The sequence below is a fragment of the Alligator sinensis genome, unplaced genomic scaffold, assembly GCF_000455745.1.
Source record: "Alligator sinensis unplaced genomic scaffold, ASM45574v1 scaffold1150_1, whole genome shotgun sequence".
NCBI classification, from domain to species: domain Eukaryota; kingdom Metazoa; phylum Chordata; order Crocodylia; family Alligatoridae; genus Alligator; species Alligator sinensis.
Window position 1 is genome coordinate 1 of NW_005842423.1, and position 19,746 is coordinate 19,746.

Below are 19,746 nucleotides of genomic sequence, written 5' to 3' on the forward strand. Positions count from 1 at the left end.
CCCTGTCCCATTCTGAAAACTTTGCAGCCTTTCAGGGAGGAGGGGCCATTGCTAAGGGAAACTGTCTGCAGTCCACTTCCAGGTGTTCTGGGAGTGTGTGCCCACCCCCATACCCCTTTGGCTTGGCAATTGGCTGCAAGGGGACCCCCAGTACCTCCTCAGAGGCACCAGCTGCTGAGGTGGGAGGGAGGGTGCAGGGGGGCCCCCCAGCGTGCTCTCTGGTGGACCCAGAAGTGGACCAGAATTGCTTCTGGTCCACTTCTGGGTCTGCTGATGAGCATGCCGAAGAGCCCCCCACACTCCTGTGGGACGCTCCATCTGCCCCAGCATCACAGCATTCACGAGCCACCTGCTACCCAGAGGTATGTAGAAAAAAACATTTAAAGCTGTGTCTATGTTCAAATCACCAAATCAATTCGGAGGTTCCAATTCGATTCAGAGATATTAAAGGGTCCTCTGATTTGCTTTGGATTTGGAAATTTGGCCACCGAATCATGCCGAATCTCTGCCGAATTGAATCAGGGACCAAAACTTCATACAGCCCTACTAACTATTTCTCTCCTACTGCAGGGAAAGGCACCTGTCCTTAAAATGGAATACCTCATCCACAAAAGGATGGAGCTAATAGCCAACTATGCCAAAACTCTTCCTTTGTTGCTGCTGTACAGGTAGAACAGAGTTCTAAAGAGTTTTACAAATCTTGCTACTGTGCTCATTTAGTTCATATTTGGTTGTGTGAAGGAGTTGCGCCTTCAAAAGAGTCCCTATAAATACTGGCTACCTCTGTGGTCTATACCCAAATGACAATTCTGATGTAAAAATATTCAGTTTAAGAACATGTTCTTTCACAAGTTTCACCTGAAAAACTGAATCTAGGTTCTTTCTCATTTGAACATCACCACAGGCCATGCAAATTCTGCTTTGTTAACTGTATAACCCCATTGTTGGTAAATTATTCCTTAAAACACCATGCCTACAATGATCTTAAGCCCCCCGCCCCACAATTTAGTGCTTTACAAATGCTTTCTATATGATGCAGGAGAAGAGATGGAATTAAAATCACATTTTAGTCTACAGTATGAGCAAGAGTTAAAAATCAGATTTGTGCCTTTAAATCAAGTAAATAGGGCTGTGAATACACACATATGTTAGACCACTTGAATAAGAACCTGCTATTTTTTGTAATCGTGGTTCTTAAGATAGATATGAAAACAAGGCAACTTGAACTGCTAACTGGAGTTAAACCCCCATTGCCTTTTCATTGCTATATTTATATTACAATTCACATCATGCCTTTCTACAGTGTAGAAATATTCTTTGCATCTTGAGTTGTGATTATTTTGTATTGCAGTAATAAAGGCAGATTGTGCTAGGTACTGTACAAAAATGTAAAATCTGTAATCTAATAAGAATAGCATACAATTTATATATATAAGAAACAAAAAAAAAACAGCTATGAAAAAGGATAGAGCTCACATGCAAGGTGAACAACGGTCTCGTGAATTCCAGTAGTGGAATTTCATTAGGATGCAATTTTTTGTCGTCATTAATAGGACCAAAGCAGGGCAAGTAGATATCTAAGGAGGCATGACTATGGGAATTGAACATCAGATCCTATCACACCTTATTGTGTGATAGGATCGTGATCCCAGGCTCCCCGTGCACCAGCTCCTGTCCCTGCTGATGAGGCTCCAAGTTGGGATAGCATGTGGAACACTGTCCCCCTCCCCCCCAAAGCCTGGTCAGCTATGGATCTCACAACGAGCGGTGCACTCCAGCACCTGATGGGGCTCCCAGCCACAGGGGAGCACCTGGCCACATGTTCAATTAATGGAGTGATAAGAATGAGTCATAAAAGTTATTACACATTTTTTGTGGAATAACTGGCTTATTGCTTGTTTTATCAAGCCATTAATTGATTGAACAGGTAGCTGGGTCACAGCTTAAGGTGTGATTAACTGGTTAATCACACTTCAAGTGTAACTTGTGGAGGTGGCATAAAAGAGAGAGAGGCAAGAACAAGCATCTAGGAACAAAGCACAGAAGTGACTGAGTTGAGTTTCAAAGATTCCAAGGACATCAGTAGGCTGGTAGGGATGCAAAAGCCCTGCTGGTGCCAGTAATGCTGTTCCTAGAAAGCATTTTAGAGACATAGGGCTTTAAAGTTGCCCCCTGAGTCTTTTTTGCATCCTTTACATGGATCATGGGCTGGGAGAAGGGAGACTGCCAGAATCTAGTGCCCTTGAGCATGATCAATTTCTCCATGACGTCTCCATTTTACTTTATTAGTAAGGAATTTAACTTTTGTCGCGTACATCTTTTTTTCTCTACATTACTCTCACACTTTGATTAAACTATCTTGTTGCTTCATGTTTGGTTTTGTTACATCTGCCCATAGGTAGATCTTTCTGTTTTACCTCTGTGTTATTTTAACCTCATTGTTTATCAAATTCCCTCTAAAGAAGTGATGGAGATGAAAGTGTTAGTATCAAATACTAATTTTCAACAGAGATGGTCTAGATAGCAGACTTTCTTTTCTGTCAGTAGTAATGAGAGTCAGCTTGAGGCAAAGATTTGAACACTGGCCTCATTCAAAGACCTAGATAGAACTGAAATAGAACTCAAACCAATATAATGCTACTCGATATGGCCTTGTTGTCAAAATAAGTACTTCATAGGTGGAGCAGTTGGGATTTATTCCTAGCGGTGCCACTGACTTCCTATGTGGCCTTTGACAAGTCAGGCAGTGTCTGTGCCTTAATTTTCCCCCAAAAAACAAGTGCTCATTGGGATAACACATCCTTAAATCACAACTGAAAGAACAATGCCTGCAAAACATTTTGAAGGTAGACAAAATATTTGTGTTGTCTTTTACTATAACCTGAAGAAAAACAGGTGGAATTTCCAAACATTTTGTTAAACAGCTTCCATGTGACTCTCCTTGCCAGCATATCAGAAGGTGTTCTTTATTTTAAAACAGAAGGAGCATCTGTTCTTTTTTTTTTTTTAAGATAATAATTGAAACATAAGTGCATTTGCTACACAAGGTGTCTTTAGAGAGATACAGCCATGATGCCATGAAAGCATTTTTTAATACTGCTGTATCTTTGCAAGAGACAAGTGAAACAGAACCAACATGTCAAACACTTTATATAAACTTTATACAGTTAGCCCATGTGAAAAAATGAAGGTTCAATGGAGCATCAATTGAAAGTATATTGCTGCTGTTTGCCTGTGACAAGACAAAAAGACACAGCAGCTGTCAGGAATGTTTACTCTATATGCCAGGAAACTTTTCTATGTTGAATATTAGGTTGTTTTCTTTTGATTAATTTTTTTATGAATGTTTTGACTCATGTATATTAATAAATACTAATTATGTTGGAACACCATTGATTATTTATGAAAGAAGGTTCAGTGGAGATAGCTACAAAACAAACTCACTTTTTCCTATCGAATCCTCCTAACACTGGTCATGACAGGCTACTCTCTCTGGGGAGAAGCAGCACAAGACTGAGTAAATACAGATGAGTGCAATACAAGCAGAAAAAAAATGGGCCACAGTGGCAAAATATCATATTTGTCAGTTCCTTGAAATAACTTCCAAACCAGCTTCTTTCCCAAAGTACAATGGTCACATGGTGGTTACTAGTATCAGAAACATGGCCTGAAAAAACTAGTATATCCAAGAAGATCACATGAATAGACAAATAGTATGTTTAGTATATTCACCAAAACCATGAATCAGTTTTGTGTGTGTGGGCATTTATAAGTTAAATTGGAAGAAAGAAAATTCACTGAGAAGAGGCAACGAATAGGCAAAAAGGTGAACTTTTTGGTGAAGAAAATTTCTACACAGACGTGTCTAAATATTTAATAAAAGGTATATGGCTATTACTCATACATTGACACATCAATATGTGATGCCTGATGAAGTTATTTGAATGACATTTACTATAGCACTGGCTGAAAAACAGCAAAAATGTAAATCACACTTTTAAAAACTGTCTAGGGATGAAACAGCTGGTTGAGAAAGCCATTTTAAAATAGTTAGATTTCCATTGATTATACAGGGGTTTCCATTCTGCTATGACATATTTTTGTATTAATGCTTTGTGTGTTACTTTTTGGTGGTATAGAAAAGAAATATGCTTCACAGAACAGCTTTTATTTTGGGTCCTTCACAGTATTGCAGAGTTTGGGCAGCTTACCAACTCTTCACTTTTGGCTCCCAACTGCATGGGTATTAAGAGCGGAGTGAGCTGAGATGACTGAACTCAATTCACTTCAGACACATTAGATTGTCTGACTAGATGCAATCACTGTTAATATCCCTGAGTTGTTCTTGATCAGGTATTTAATTTTTCAAGACATCTTGTCTCAACTATTCTGTCCTTTTTCAAACATCTCAATCATCAGTTTCTCCTGCCCATCACCCCATGAAAGATCAGTCTTTTTTTCTTTTAATCATTTGACTATGCATGCCAAACTACTTTCTTTCTGACAGTTGTAAATTAAATTTTCTAACTACTGGCATCAGAAACAGCACTCCCCTATCCCCTCCCCACACCTCTCCTCTGATCTGCTAATCCTGCACTACAAAGTATTAGAAAATGTTTCAGAGGCTTATTTAAAAAATAAAAATCTCAGACTGAAGTCATACTGCTTCATACTATTACTAGCATGGAATGCTACACACATACACACTCTCAACTTGCATTCAGAAAACCCCTTTTTATTTCCTTTTAAATACTGTGGAACTTTGACGCCTGTAGATCATGAGTATCCGCTTTAGCATGGGCAGAAGAACTTGTTAATCAAAATTAAGTTGCCATTGTATTTCATACTCCTTTATATACCTTAAGGACAAAGGAAGAGAGAAAGATGTTTGTTTCCCCCTTGCTGCTTCTCCACAACCCCCTTTTTAATTTCTAATCTTTTTTTCCAAAATCCAGAGGACCAGCTGATGAGAAATCTCTACCACAGTTCCTAGGAAACCTGTCTAAAAATTGATTCTCATGAGATAATAGTTCCATTCTGGGACACTTGCCTCTCAACTAAGCCTTTTCCTGACATAATACACAGACTCACTTGCTGCAGTGCAGAATGTCAGTTTACTCAGTTAGAACTTTCAATGCAGAAATTCAGCATGATGCAGTCACCCAGAGAAAGCAGCACTTACCTTAATTGAAATCTTTTCTCCGATAGAGCTGAGGCATCAGTCAAATCAGCACTGATTTAGGGACAATCTAAGTTTTCAATCAACACCCTCCAGGTAGCTGCATGCTGTGCTGCTGCCTTTTTCTGTTGATGTTGAACTCTTCACTGGCTATAGGAGAAAGAGAGAGAGAAGCTGAAATCCTCAGAGATTCCCAGTGACCGAGAGAAGGAGTACCAAAGCAACGTTTCTTAACAAGAGATTCTCAGCAAACGTGCTCAGGTCTGGATGCTCGTGTAACTGCTGTGATAGGCTCCTGTCATGTCCCCTGAGCCGTGGGATGATCATTGACCTGATTAGCACTGAACACTCCCTACATGCAGAAAAAGCACTGAGAGGATTGGTGGGTGGCAAGGGAATTGGGAAAGGCACCAGGGCCCCTTGGGAATCCTGTTTCTTCCAGGCTAATGGACGTGCTGCAGCTGATACTGTAATTTGGGAGGAGGTTATGCACAATGTTAACCATCTAAGGATTGAAATAAATGTGCTTTTGCAGGCTGTTTCTCAAGGTGCACCAGCTTACCATGTAGGGTACAGGCAAGTAATTAGAGACTGATGTAGATATTTCCTAATATGAAGCTGCCTGTATGCAATGTTCGGTAAGCAGAGAAAGTAAATTCACATACTTGCCGATGATCCCAGAGACAAGCTCTCAGTTAGAGCCTAGCATAAGTGAAATTAGTCTGGTGGGCTTATGTTAAGTGTTAATCCCCCAGATGGCAATCAATTGCCTATGCAAACAAAAAAAAATAAGGAAGGGAAAATTGCGGACTAGCTATATTGAATAAACATGTTTGACGATTTCAATAAACACAGACGAAGAATATTGAATTATTCTCTCTTTAAAATCAAGATCCTGCAAAGTGCAGAGAAAAATCCAAAGCAAAACTTAAGAATGCATATTCCTTTTTCTCAAAATAGTATAAAAATCAAATGAAGAATAAAGCAAATATTCAAAGGGCATGGCATGTTCTCACTTACACTGATGTTAATAGGAAAGAAGTCTATTAACATGTGCCAAGTCAAATAGATGGAAATAAATCAGCATGGGAGAAGAATCAGGCCACTGCCCATTGTCTTATTAAACATATCCCTTGGTTTACTTAATTAAACGAACTAACAGAAGGTGCAGAAATTGAGACACCAGTAGCTTGTCACAAAAATAGATCCATACACTTCAGTGACGACGGTCACCTATGAAAGTGCTTGCTTTAGTAATGGTTTTTGTAGCACAAACATAATTTCCTTCTTGGATTAGCTTTGGAAGCACCAGCTCAGGATAGAGATTAATTCAAAGGTCTTCACAGGCAACTGTTGTCTTTTGGGGGGAAACAAAATGAAAACCCCTCTATGGACAGTATTTACCCTGGCTGTGTTAGCACACCGATCCTCTGCACTTCTTTCCATTAAAATTAGTAAGAATTTTAGGAACAGGAATATTCACAGACTTGTAATTTAAGCACTAAATCTCAAAATAATAGGAGAAATGGATTGTATATATTTTTGCAAACATTCCCACTAGTACCTTAATTACAAGTTATCTTCAACGAATCATTTAAAAAAAAAAACCCACCATGCGACTTAACACAACTACTCACAATTCAGCGGCACAGTTTGAAGCTTTGGTTTTGTTTAGAATTTTTTAAAAAGCTCAAAAAATGTGTCATGTAATTTGACTAATGATTACATTTGAGAAACTGTCATTATTTCAGAAATCAACATAAGGAATAAAATTCTTTATAGGTCATATTCTGCTACTCTTGAATCCTATGGTGATGTAATGTATCATATCCACAAGCAGTTCAACTAAATTAAGGAAGACAACTCAAATAATAAGGTATTACTCACCAGAACAGAAAAGGACCCTGAAATAATTACTAAACCCACAACTGATTACTAAGACTAACACCCCTCCTAGACGATCACCAGTTTTGAAGTAAATAGACTGAATCATTGTCAAATTATGGTAATTTAGATGTTTTTAAAAGATAGGAAATTGTTAACATTGCCTCTTTGAAAGTCCGTCTCTCTCTGTAAAACCATGTGTACAAGTATGTGAAAAAAAGAGGAAGCTGGATTTCTTTCTTTTTTAATAAAGGAAGAGACAACATGATAAGAACAGTATTTCTACTGGGGAGGCATGTGCAGAAACTAAACATGAAATAAACTTTCAATAATTTTCTAAAACGGGTGGCCAAACTATGGCAAATGACACTACTGACCTGGGCAGCCTCTGTGCATGCCACCAGGCAGATCAGAGAGGGAACAGGTAGCACAATGGCACATAGGGCAGAAAACAAAAAATATAGAAGCAGATCAGGCAGGGACCATAGGGCATGGAGTAGAAAGCAGATAGGACCGGGGAAGGGGACTGCAGTGGCACTTAGGAAGGTGTAGGCTAAATTTGTGACATGCCTGCCAAAAAGGTTGGACCCCACTGTTCTAAAACATGCAATTTTGCAGTATATTTTTACATTAGTATAATGTTATTTACCAGCATTGCCAAATTCTGAACTATAGTTTCAGGGTATAATTGACCAATAGACCCAATGACCTCTGAGTACTCAAAAATACGCTGAAAAAACGTGTATTAAATAGGAAACACGTCCTATTAAATTTCAAGCTGTAAAAAGAAAACATAGTACATTCTCCTGCGCTACAAATTCCATGTGACCTGAGAAAAGCTATGTAGTCTCCAAGCCTTTGTTTTCCCATGTGTAAAATAGGAATAATAGTAATTACTTTGTCTGTCTCTTCTATTTACTTGGTAAGCTCCTGAGACAGGATCTGTCTTTACCATGTCTTTGTATGGTGCCTGACATACTAGGATCCTAGACTTGATTAGGGTACCTTGGTGCCTAATAATCAGGGATCCAGGTTTTCCACTTGCCACAGAAAAATGAGGAGCAATGCAGATTTTCTCCTTTAAACGAGAAAAATGTGGATTTTCTCCTTTGAAGAAGAAAAACCCAGGAAACTCTGGGTTTCCCCTTGCAGGCTGGCAGAGTTCCAGCCTGTAAGGAACTTCTTGGGATTGGTGGGAGCAGGATGCAGGGGGTGCCATGTGTATGCACATACATGCATGTGGCAGCCAGCCATGGTGATGGAGAGCAGCTCCCACAGCTCCCTTCAGGTAAATCTGTGGGGAGTGGCACAGGTGATGTGTGAGGGCCGGGGGGCACAGGCGGGGAGGCGGGCAAGTGCCCCCCCAGATTTCTGAGTCCTCGGCAGGGCATGGGGCTTCAGCCTCACTGGATCAGCTCTGGGTAGGAGCCACCTTCATATACAAACAGGTGGGACCTGGTGTGGGAGGGAGCACCACACCACCAAGGTGAGGTGCAACAGTGGTGTAGAGCTGTATCCCCCACTGCTGCCAGGTGGGCAGGGGGCATTCACCTTGGTGGCCATGGTGGCACCGTGCTTGCTCCCGCACTGGGTCCCGCCAACTGGGCCACAGAGGCAGTTCCTGCCTAGAGCTGGTCCAGCCCAGCTGCAGCCCCACACCCCATTGTGGGCATATAAATCTGGGGGGGGGACCTGCCCATCCCCCGGCCCCCCCAAAACATTGCCTGTGCCTCCCTGCCCCGAGATGTGTCACGTGTGCCCATACCCCCTGCTCCCCATACACCCACTTTGTTCCCCACACACTGGGGGTAGGGGGCAGTGGGTGAGGAGTGAAGGGAACCAGAAGGGCCAGTGGCCTGTGATTCAGGAGTGAGGGGAACTAGCAGGGCCAGGGGGCTGTGGGTTGGGAGTGAGAGGTACCAGCAGGGGTGGGAGGCTATGGCTTGGGAGTAAGATCCAATGGCAGGGGCAGAGGCAGGGAACTAGCATATTAGGGGTTTTCAGCACCGCAAAGTGGTGGTGGGGATAGCTGTACCTGGACCTACATCCTCGTAAGCCAAGGGGGAAGGAGAAACTCTGATTTTCCATGATAAACAAAACAAAATCAAATGCAAAAATAGACATTTAGAATTTATTTTATTATAATGATTATAAAGGAAGCCACATATAGGCTTCCTTTAAAATTGTAAATATATCAATAAAACATTGTGTTCATCTGATATCTATCTGTCTAGTGGCATTTCATTATAATCTTGGAAAAATGCAAATTTTGGGTTTTTAAATCGGAGAATATGGGATTTTTTTTTTTTTATCAGAGAAGTTAGGATTTTTAAACAGAGAAAACCAGGATCCCTGCTAATAATTATAAATGAAACCAAAAAGGAGGCATATAAATATATTAAAATCAAACATAAACAACAAATTCTTATTGGCATTTTCCTTGGCTGGATTTGTGATGCTCTTTTCCATGTCAAGAATGAGGTAATTCTACTCTTGCAAGACTTTAATTGGAGAAGGGATTGCTTCTTGTCCCCTTAAATCTGTCTCATTCAATAGGCAGCAGATCATTCCAACATTTTTGATCTCATTGGCTCTGACAGGGTGTGCCTTATGGAACGGTTAATCCCCCACAGAGACACATCCTATATTATTTAAGACTTCAAGTAGAATCACAGAAATTAGAGATGAAAAAGACCTTTAAGGTTATCAAACTCATCTCATTGTCATTGCAGGATCACTCCCTATAGCAGATTTACTGTCTTTCATTCAGTCTGGTTCTAAATCTCCACTGCAATTGAATTTCTAGCACTTTTCTTGGGAAAATATGCCACAGTTTAATACTAACTCTTTCCTGTTATTGGCCTTTTCTTTCTTTCATGCCAAGAGCTAAGTATACGCCATATATTGCACTAAATATCTTCTACCCTCTGGATCTATATGTAGCCCAGGTGTACATGGGTTTGTACTTCCCTCTCCAATTGAGGGAACTATTGGCAGGGAAGTGTGCTGTGGAGGGACACAACAGCCCAGCAGCCGCCTCTGTCCCCTGTAGAGTCAGGTCCAGTCAATCAATTACTTAACTATATACAGATTTATTATTACAACAAAACCGTTAAAAGGTAAGGACATAGATTATATATATATATGTACACATTTACAAAACAATAAACCCTATTTTATATATATATATATATATATATATACACATACTCACACACACACATATACATATACATATGCATATACATATACACACACAGATATACACACACTCAATTATCATTTAAAATACAGATGAACAATAGAACAAACCAGACCAAAGGATATTGATTGGGCAACCTTATAACTATTCATATACAGACTATTACTTCAAATTATTCACATAAACTGTAAGGCACAGTCCACAAATATAATCATCAGTCCCTAGACTACCTGGGTCCCCTCAGGGCAGGGGCCCCTCTCCCAAGGTACGACTACAGGAAAGGAGGTGGGGGGAAAGAAAAAGGAGAGGAAGACCCCAAAGACTCCTAAGCTCCCCCGCTATCACCCAGGAGCGGCCCACGTGGTGCCCCTTTGCAACTCTCGGGTGGTCCTTCCCCTGTGGGGACCCTCTCTCCAGGGTAACTTACTACTCCACAGTCCCGGAGGGTTGCCTCTTGTTCTCCAGGTCAAGCTCTGTTCCCCACTGGGTTTTTCTGCCACCTGACTCTGCTGCTGCCGTCCTGGCTTAGGACCACATGCACCACTATGTGTAGTGGGTGCTTCACCTTGTGCTTGGAGTTGGAGGCCTGGACAGCCTTGTGCAGCATTGGGGCTCGGTCTGTTCCCGGACCCTCTGGGCAGTGTCATCTGCACCGAGCTGCTGCCCCACGTCAGCAGCTGTAGATCCGAGCCATCTCAAGCAGCTCCCAGGGTCTCTCACCCTCTGTGCAACACCTCCTGCACTGAGCTCCCAGCCTTGTTCTGGGAGTTGAGGACCTGAGCCACTGCAGGGGCTCCAAAGATCCTGCTCCATGAACCAGCCTGTGCACCATGTCTCTGGCTGCATGCCAGAGGTTACAAACCCGAGACTCATGCAGCTCCCAGGGTCTTGACGCCGCGCACTGTGCTGTGCACCAAGACCCTAACCGCTGGAGCCATGCCACACTCCCTGCTGATAGAAGTCTTCAGGGGCTCTTCCTGAGCTACTACTTTACCTTGCTGAGCAGCTTTCCTCAGCTCTAAGCCCCGCTCTTCACTCTTCTCTGTCCCTGATGCATTTGCCCCTCATGCTGGGTACACAGCTCCTTTTATATGCTCCAGGGCTCTGCCCCTGAAGTCTTCCATACCTGACAGTTTGCAGTCTTCAATCAGGTCTCGGGGAGCTCTTCTCCCCCTCCCCTCAGGAAAGGGGCATGATGCTATTTCTCTTGCTGCCTCCTGATTGGTGGATGGGCTCCACCAATCAAAACAGCAGGATCTCAAACCTGGGACTCAACCCAAGCTCTGAAAGCTAAGCCTGCTACATATATACCCCTCCAAATGCTTGTAAACTGTTTTCCTGCCCTAGTTATTGTTTTGACAGTGATTGGTGGTAGTGACTTTAAGATAACATTTACCTACACCTAGGACAGGGTTGTCTGTGAAATATTTTACTTAACATATAGGACTGAAAAAAAGAAGCAACAGATCAAGAAAGTGAGTGAACAATGAAGTGGCAAAATTTGGAAAAAGAAAATGATTTAAATGTGTCAGAAAGAGAAGACTATGAGGGACTTAATGGGATCTATTTTTCTCTTGGAAAATTGGGTTAAACAGTGTCATATGACATTCAAGGACAGAATAATCTGAATGACTCATACACATAGTTGAGATCAGTATCTTGTAAGGAGACAATGGATATGCCACAAGACTGGAAGCCAGGAATCTTGAATTCTGCTCCCAACTGTTGTTATCCTGCTGTGAAAATATTGTAATATCCTTACTTGGATTCCTGTGTTCAGATTTATTCACTTTTCTCAAAAATTAAAATAGAAATAGGGGGAGTTCAGAGGCTGGGGATAAACCAAATAGTAAAATGAAAATATTTCCACAGGAGTAGGGAGTAGAAATGCATAACATAATTAATTTACAAATAAGGAAAACTGGGAACTCCTGTTTACCCCTTTTGTAATATAAAAATACAAGGACACTAAACAAAATTGCTAAGAAACAAATTATAGAAAGGAAACACTTTCCTACATAATCAATAATTAACCTTTGGAATCCAGTGCCTCAAGATATTATTGAGGCCAATAATTTAGTATAATTCCAAAAAGGACTAGACATTTATTTAGCAATCAGAACATTGGCAGCTACTCTAGGATTAAACATGTATAAGGGATATAAACCCTCATGCTTCCGGGTGTAAGCCAACTACAAATTGAGAAGAATTGAGAACATTTCCCTTATAGGCAGGGTATTCCATAATTTCAAAGTACAGGCTTTCTTGACCCTTTCTCTGAAACACCTTAAATTAGCCATTATCAAAGGTAAGTAACCAGAATGGATGGACCATTGTTCTGGTTCAGTAAGGTTATTTTTTAGCTCTAACTTCAAACATCATTGTTGTGGCTTTGCAAAAGGCACAGCATTATTGGCTTGAAAAATTCCTTTGCCTTTTAATACATTTTACTTTGTTGATGACTTGAATAGTAACCATTAATATTAAACAGTACAATCTCTGTATCGGTCTGCAGGTCTTAGAACTCTCACAGTCAAAGGCCATTGGGTATCAACTAATAAATAAATGTATTAAAAATTAGACTCTAACAAGAGCAGATCTAGGATTTTTAAAAGGTGGTGCAGATGGTAAGGAGTCCAGCTCATTTGGCCTCGTGAGCCATATCCAGGCCACAGGTCTTTTCATGGGATGGAAAAACCCCTGGCAGTAGTACACTGGCTTGTCACTACAGCTGCCAAAGCCACTGCCAGAAATTGCTGCAAAGCCTCAGCTTTTCCTCTACCATCAATTTTAGTCATGAATGGCAACCAAAGACACTAAGGGCATTTTTACATGTTCTCTGGAGGTGGTGAGCGGGGTACCTTAATTAGACCAGCTCTGAGAGCCACTCTAATTAAAGTGCCCACAGTGTCGCATGTACCAGCATCCCCATGCATCAAAATGGTAGCAGGGGTGCTTTAACTAAAGCTCATTGAATGAATGGTGCTTTAACTAAAACTCATTAAGCAAGCTTTAGTTAAAGCACACCCATCACCATTTTGAAGCACGGGAACACTGATACACAAGACACAGAGGCTGGCTTTGAGTCTGTTTTGACATGCTGTAATTATAGTGTCAGAACAAGCTCCCTGCATGTGTACAGGCACCTTAAATTTGGTGGTGGACAAGAGGATGGAGGGCCAAGTGGCAATGAAATTCACTTCCTGGGTAGAAGAGCTATGCAACAAGCCCCATATATACTACACTATACCAGTTGTACTACTGCACTACATCAGTTGAACTACAACGTTTTGGTCCTGCGAGCTAAATAAATTGAGTAAGGCTGGGCCTCAGGCTGGACTCCATATGCCAGGTTCAGGGCCTCATGATCCTGCACCATCCCTGCCCAGTATCACTTGATGAAATTGGGGCCCTACATTGCCTCTGCCAGGCTCTCAGGACTGCATGCTTCCTTCTCTGGCCTCCATATGCCATAATCACTAGGTCCCCTGCTGACCTGCACACTGGATCTAGTGCACAGCACCATGGCCCATGGGGCTCCCCACAGATTCATGTGTTACCCCACAGCCCAGATCACAAGGCATCAGAGGCCAGATCTGGCCTGCAGGTTGTGGGTTGAGCACCTGTACACTATAATAGTTAAAGGGGAGTACAATTGCACCACTGTACCTACCCCTCAACTCTAGGAACCGTGTGACTGATATTAAACCAAGATGCAGAATTTAGTTATACAGGATTAACATCTCATAAAAATAGATGCAATTGTTTACCTCCAACATTTCACTTCATCCATAGTCAATTTGGGCTAATATTTTTAAGACCAGTATGTGCAATGGGGCATCAGCACTTGGTGCTGCTTGGGCTTGGTATACCCCACATTCTCCAGCATCTCTGCTGAGGGAGCAAAATCACTATTTATGCTTCTGCCAAAGACAGATATGTGTTTGGAAAAATAGTGGATATTTGCTCTATAATGTCAAAATAAATGCAAAAATAATGGCCTGTCCTGGTAGGAATGTTTTGTTTCCCATTTTGGAGACTTACAGTTTCCATTTTCTTTTCTAGCAGCTAAGAAGGGGTTGGAACAGAAATGGAAGACAGAACGTTCAATACTTGAAGGGATGCCCCTGGTCTCATTCCACTCAACAATATCCCTTTCAGCTATTAGAGGAGCAATAATTCCAGCCTCCAAAGAGGTGCTGTCAAATGTATTTTGCTTGGACTGATGATGACCAAATGGCAGAAGGTGGAATGGCACAGAACAAAAGCCTACTGGAACAAATAAGTTTTACTTAATAGATAATAAGCAAGGGGAAAAAAACAAAAACAACCGAACAAAACAAAGGAAACCCCCCCCCCCCCCCCCATATCAGTCTGTAGTCTCTGTATTTGCAGTCCTGCCATGTCAAAGACATTCGTGCTCCATAGTCCAAGTATCCATTCTTATTGTCCTGCCCTGGGCAAAAAGAGTTCAAAGTGGACCTAGAGTTAACATCTTGTTTGCTCAAAGTTGCAGTTTGTTACTTTGTATTCAAGTGCTAGAACAGGTTTCATAGGAATAATAATGCCTCCTCCCCTCCCCCAACCTTCCTTGTCTTTCACTTCTTCAGAGGAAAACATAATGATAATAAACCAACCAACCACAGCTGTTCAAAAGCTTTTCCAATTTACTGCCCAAACACTACTGAAATGATCATCACATTCTTGACATTTTGGTGACTGCTCTTTTCCATGAGAGCTGGGGGCAGCCAGGCTAACTCTCAGAAACACCTGAAAATTCCCTGAGAATCTAGCAACCAAGAATCTGATCCTACATCCAGTAAAATGAAGTACAACACTTTAGTTGTGCTCAAGTAAGCCCCAAATACTGAGCTGGGCTACCTGCTTTGGCTTTGATAGAGTCTTCATTTTTGCATCAGACAAGGATCTGAACCTTCACAAATTTTTAATAGATAAGACAGGGCTTATCTACCTGAGACACTTACTGGGTGTGTCCACACGTGCATTTATGCCATCTTAAATTTACTGTGCAGTAAATTACTGCTCAGTAAGCAGGAATAGGCTCGTGTCTACATGTGTAGGCATTAAGTTACATTAATGCTGTGTGAGAACTGACTTGGAACTAATGTTGGTCCCAAATCAGTCCACACACACAGCGCTACTGCACAGTAAGGTGTTTACACATGAGTTACTGTGCAGTAACTAATCGGATGTACATTTGATACCTGCATGTTACCATATTGATACCTGTAAGTCACCATGTTTACTGCACAGTATGGGCATGCATGGGTAGACACATGTCCATACTGCTCAGTAATTTTGGTTACTGTGTAGTAAATGCACACGTGTAGATATGCCCACTGTGGAGTAGACTAACTCTGCAGTAAATGTCACACATCTACACGTGCACTCCTATTAGGCTGGAGTAAACTAATTAACTCTGCAAGAAGATAGTATTTGTAAATACAAGTTTTTTTAATTTGCAGCAGTGCATATATATACACTGCCCTGGCTCGCTAGGCATGAGGGTGCTTCAGTGCATGGGCTACCTGCCAGCTAGTTCTGAACTTGAGCACCCTTGTGCCCTAGCCAGCCCCTCCACAGCACGTTGAGTCAAAGGGGAGCAGTGTTTCCAAGAACAATAAACTCCGGAGCAATAACCTCTGAAATATATTGCTTCACATTAATTACACATGTAACCATGTCCACTGTATATTTTACTGGATTCCATATATTAGCATTATTTTTCTTTGATGTGGCTCATTTTATATCATCTTTTTCAAATTTTTTGGCCTTCATGGCCGCAGCCACCACAGGAAGCTTGTTTGTATATAGCAGCACTGCCAGCTTGAGCATTCAGCACTTTAATTCATGTTGTTGTCCAACAAGCTGTTGAGGTTAACTTAAAGATGTTACCTTGTTGGAAGGGAGCAGCTGGATTCTAGCCACACACAGCTGAAACTGCTCAATTCATCAGGTTTTTCCTGCTGGTAGCTATACGAGCCCAGATAGTCCCAGACCAGACAAGTCCTTATCTGCCTAATGCTCTTGCAGTCTAGAATAATCCTCACTACTATCCTTTCCACCTGTACTCAGCTTCCAGGAAACAGTATAAAATTTCCTTCAAGGCATCTCAAATGGTTTTATTTTATGCAAAACCTGGGTTGAACTAGTATACATTTATGAAGTCATGGCATTATACTAACACATTCTAATACTGTTATCCTTTGTTAAAAACCCAGAACATTACATGGTCTGGGACCCCACTATTCCACTATCCAAATTCAGTTTACCTTGGAATCATCCTCAGTCGAAACCCTGTCATACAAAGAACATATCATAAAAACAGAAGCAAAGGTGAGCATTTGTAACAACATTTTATATAAGCTCACCCACTCAAAATGGGGAACTAGCCCCTCAACCATCCGAACCATTGCTCTGGCTCTCAGCTTCTCCTCTGCTGAGTATGTATGCCCTATATGAGAGACATCTGTACATGCTAAGCACCTTGATCCCATTCTGAATGATAGCTGCCAATGTCTGAATTATGTCCGAATCCTACCAGCTTAACTAGTGTGCACCTGCTGGCTGGCATCGCTCCACCTGGCATTAGAAGAGCAACTGAAGATGTGAGAAACCTGCTGTATGACCATCCTGCAGCACATGAATGTCTGAAGCCATGCAGGAGCTTCCTTAGCAGCACCCAATCTCTTACTACCCCACCCAAAGAGACACAATGACAGATATTAAATGAAAAGCTGAAGAAAACACCTGACAGCAAAAAAATGGACACTGAGTGGTTGAGTCCTTGCCACCAGGGGTTGATGAACCACGGCAAAGTAGCAATGTCTCAACCACCTGTATATCAAAGTTGGATGCTCCAAGGAATAAATGAAGAAGTGGAGCTATATCACTGGTACAAACACCTGTGACTGCAGCACAGAGCCTCAGACTATGCAACCCCTACCACAGTGCATACTGCTTGAAGGCACGTGTGCAATGAAAAATCTTGCAAAGTTCAATAAACGAGCCAAGCATGTGTAACAAAAAGGTCAAGTGCGGTGTAGAGACATGAGTAGAAGATCTTTTCTTTAATCCTCTTACAGCTCCACACATTGCTGGAGAAATCCAGGGACTGTGATTACCAGTTATTTAGGGCAAAATCCACAAGTTGAGTAGACAGAGGACTTTGCAGATTCTGACACCCCCAAAGCCTGGGTGGAATGAGTTCTGAAGTCTGAATGCTTTGGGCCTAGTGACCAAACACTAAGATCCAGATTTCGGAGAGGAGTCAATGAGAGAAGACTACAGGGGTTACAGGAAATGACTCAGTGGCTGCAGTCCTATGTCTAGGGACTCAGAGAAAACAAGAAATGGCAACAGAATGAGGGGAAAACATGAAAGGAAAAAGAAAAAAGATTGGATGAGCTACAAAATTGGGAAGGAACAAACATACAAAGGCATAAATATGGGGAGTATAAGAGGTATGAACAGATGGGGGAAATTGAGAGGAATAGGCAAAAATAAAGAAGGATCAAAAGAAGAAGGTGAAAATAGGAAATCCATGTGGGAAAAGGAAAAGCAAGTAACCAGCCAAATATATTGTTAATAGAAAATTAACTGTAATAGAAAATATTGTGTGTTGGAGGGAAGGTGTTATTTAATTGTTAATCTATTTACCTTGTCTTTATTACATTTTCTTAAGAGAAAACCATGAACAGAAAGAAAGCAAAATATACAGGGTTGGTAGATGCTGGAAATGTTTCAGCCAACTGAAGCTAAGCAAGAGTGCTGAGAACCTCTAGGCAATGTACAGCATAGGTGTGAAGTATATTTCAAACACTCTTATTTTTCCAGGTCAGATACAGTGGGATATGATAGTGAATGATAGATCCAAAAGTGAACAAAAATAAAAATAAGAGCTCCCTACTGGGCTAGGGAGGGGTCAGCACATTCTTCCTTTCAAAAATAAGTGGATAGTTCTAGTTGTGCCTTATGTTCAGTTTTGTTACCATTATGGGAAAAATCCACTGTGTATTACTTTAAAAAAAAAAAAAAGTTACGTTTTTGTTCAACCTCAGATCCTCTAGGAAGAGAAGCAAGCACCATGCAGGATAGGTAGAATTTTATGGCTCAACAGAGTTTTTGTTGGGGGAAACTTCTGCCTTCATTTACACCAATGTAATTCAATTGAAACCTAGTGAATAGCAGAGCTGCAACTGAGGGAATGGTTTGACACAAATCTGCACACAAGAATTACTGCCCTGTGTTTATGATTTTTAGTGGCCAGATGCTACCTTTAGGCACACTGCTGAGGGAGGTATGGTATATAAGCTGCACTACCACAGGAATACTCCTAAAAGGCATATTGGCTTAGAGATTCACCCCTTATAGCCTCCTGGTTTTGTGAGGGGAGCAGTAAGTTATTGCTATCTCAGGAGCAATTTATGCCAACTTCCCATTTAAACTTCTGCGTATTCCCTGATCTTGCCCATCCACTTGCTTCAGTATCAGGAGAAGGAAATGAAAGCAGGCACAGAGCAGCTGCTTATCCTGACATACCAGCCCCACATCCCAAGTAACTTGTGTAAAGGGGATATCTTTTTTCTCTTATATGAGTATGAAGACCATGTTACAATTTAGTCCTAGGATTTTTTTTGGCATTTTTATAGCTAGAGATGGCTCTGCTACTTATTGAGACTAAGAATATAAATCAAACATACTTTAAGGGCCACATTTCCAGTCATAAACCATCATACCAGACAATTTTCAGAGGGAAACCTAGAGATTTCTGTAGCCCCCAAAGAAGATCAAACCATGGGAGGAGGGAGCATATCTCCCTGGATGAAGGCCAAGAGTATATCAACTTCAATCTGTTTTTAGGAAAAATTCAAGCCACTAGTTCATAACAGATTCAAAACACCAAGTAAAACAAACTTCTGAACAAATACATTTCTTACTGTGGTGCTCCGCATCGCTCAGTGTTTATCATTCTGCTAACCCATTTTTTTTACTTCCTACCCTCCACAATTTTCTTCTGTATCAGAAGCATCTCTTCTCATTTTCAGGCTCTGCTTCCTCAGACTTATTTTATATAATCTTTATCCTTTATTTACTTTTACCTCCTAAATCGTCTGCCATCTCTCTTTCTTTGAGGCACTTTTTTTTATTCTCTTGGTATTTTTATCCATCATGCTTACCTCTAATCTGCTTTCTATTTCACCCTCTTATTTCCTACTGTCGTCTTTTCCTGCCATTTATTCTGCTCTCATAGTTTTCTTTTTTTTAATTTCTCCAAAAATTTGTTTTCCCTTTCTTTCTCTCTTATGTACCAAATCTTCTTCTTTTAGTATTTCTCTCTCTCTCCATTTAGGGTGGATTCTGTGAGGCAAAGAGACTGCAATGCATTATTTCCCTATATGTATAGAAAAGAAGTGCTGCCACAAGCATTCTCAGTGCAGCACTTGCTCAGTCACTATTC

General features: G+C 41.2%; 1 long non-coding RNA gene across 1 annotated transcript in view; it reads right to left on the bottom strand.

The window, feature by feature from the left end:
• Positions 1-5,194: 5,194 nt before the first annotated feature.
• LOC112551323 overlaps positions 5,195-19,746 on the bottom strand; it is a 580,314-nt gene continuing 565,762 nt past the window's right edge. The window contains exon 4 of the long non-coding RNA XR_003095610.1: positions 5,195-5,329. This is a non-coding gene — a long non-coding RNA (uncharacterized LOC112551323). The remainder of the gene's footprint in view (positions 5,330-19,746) is intronic.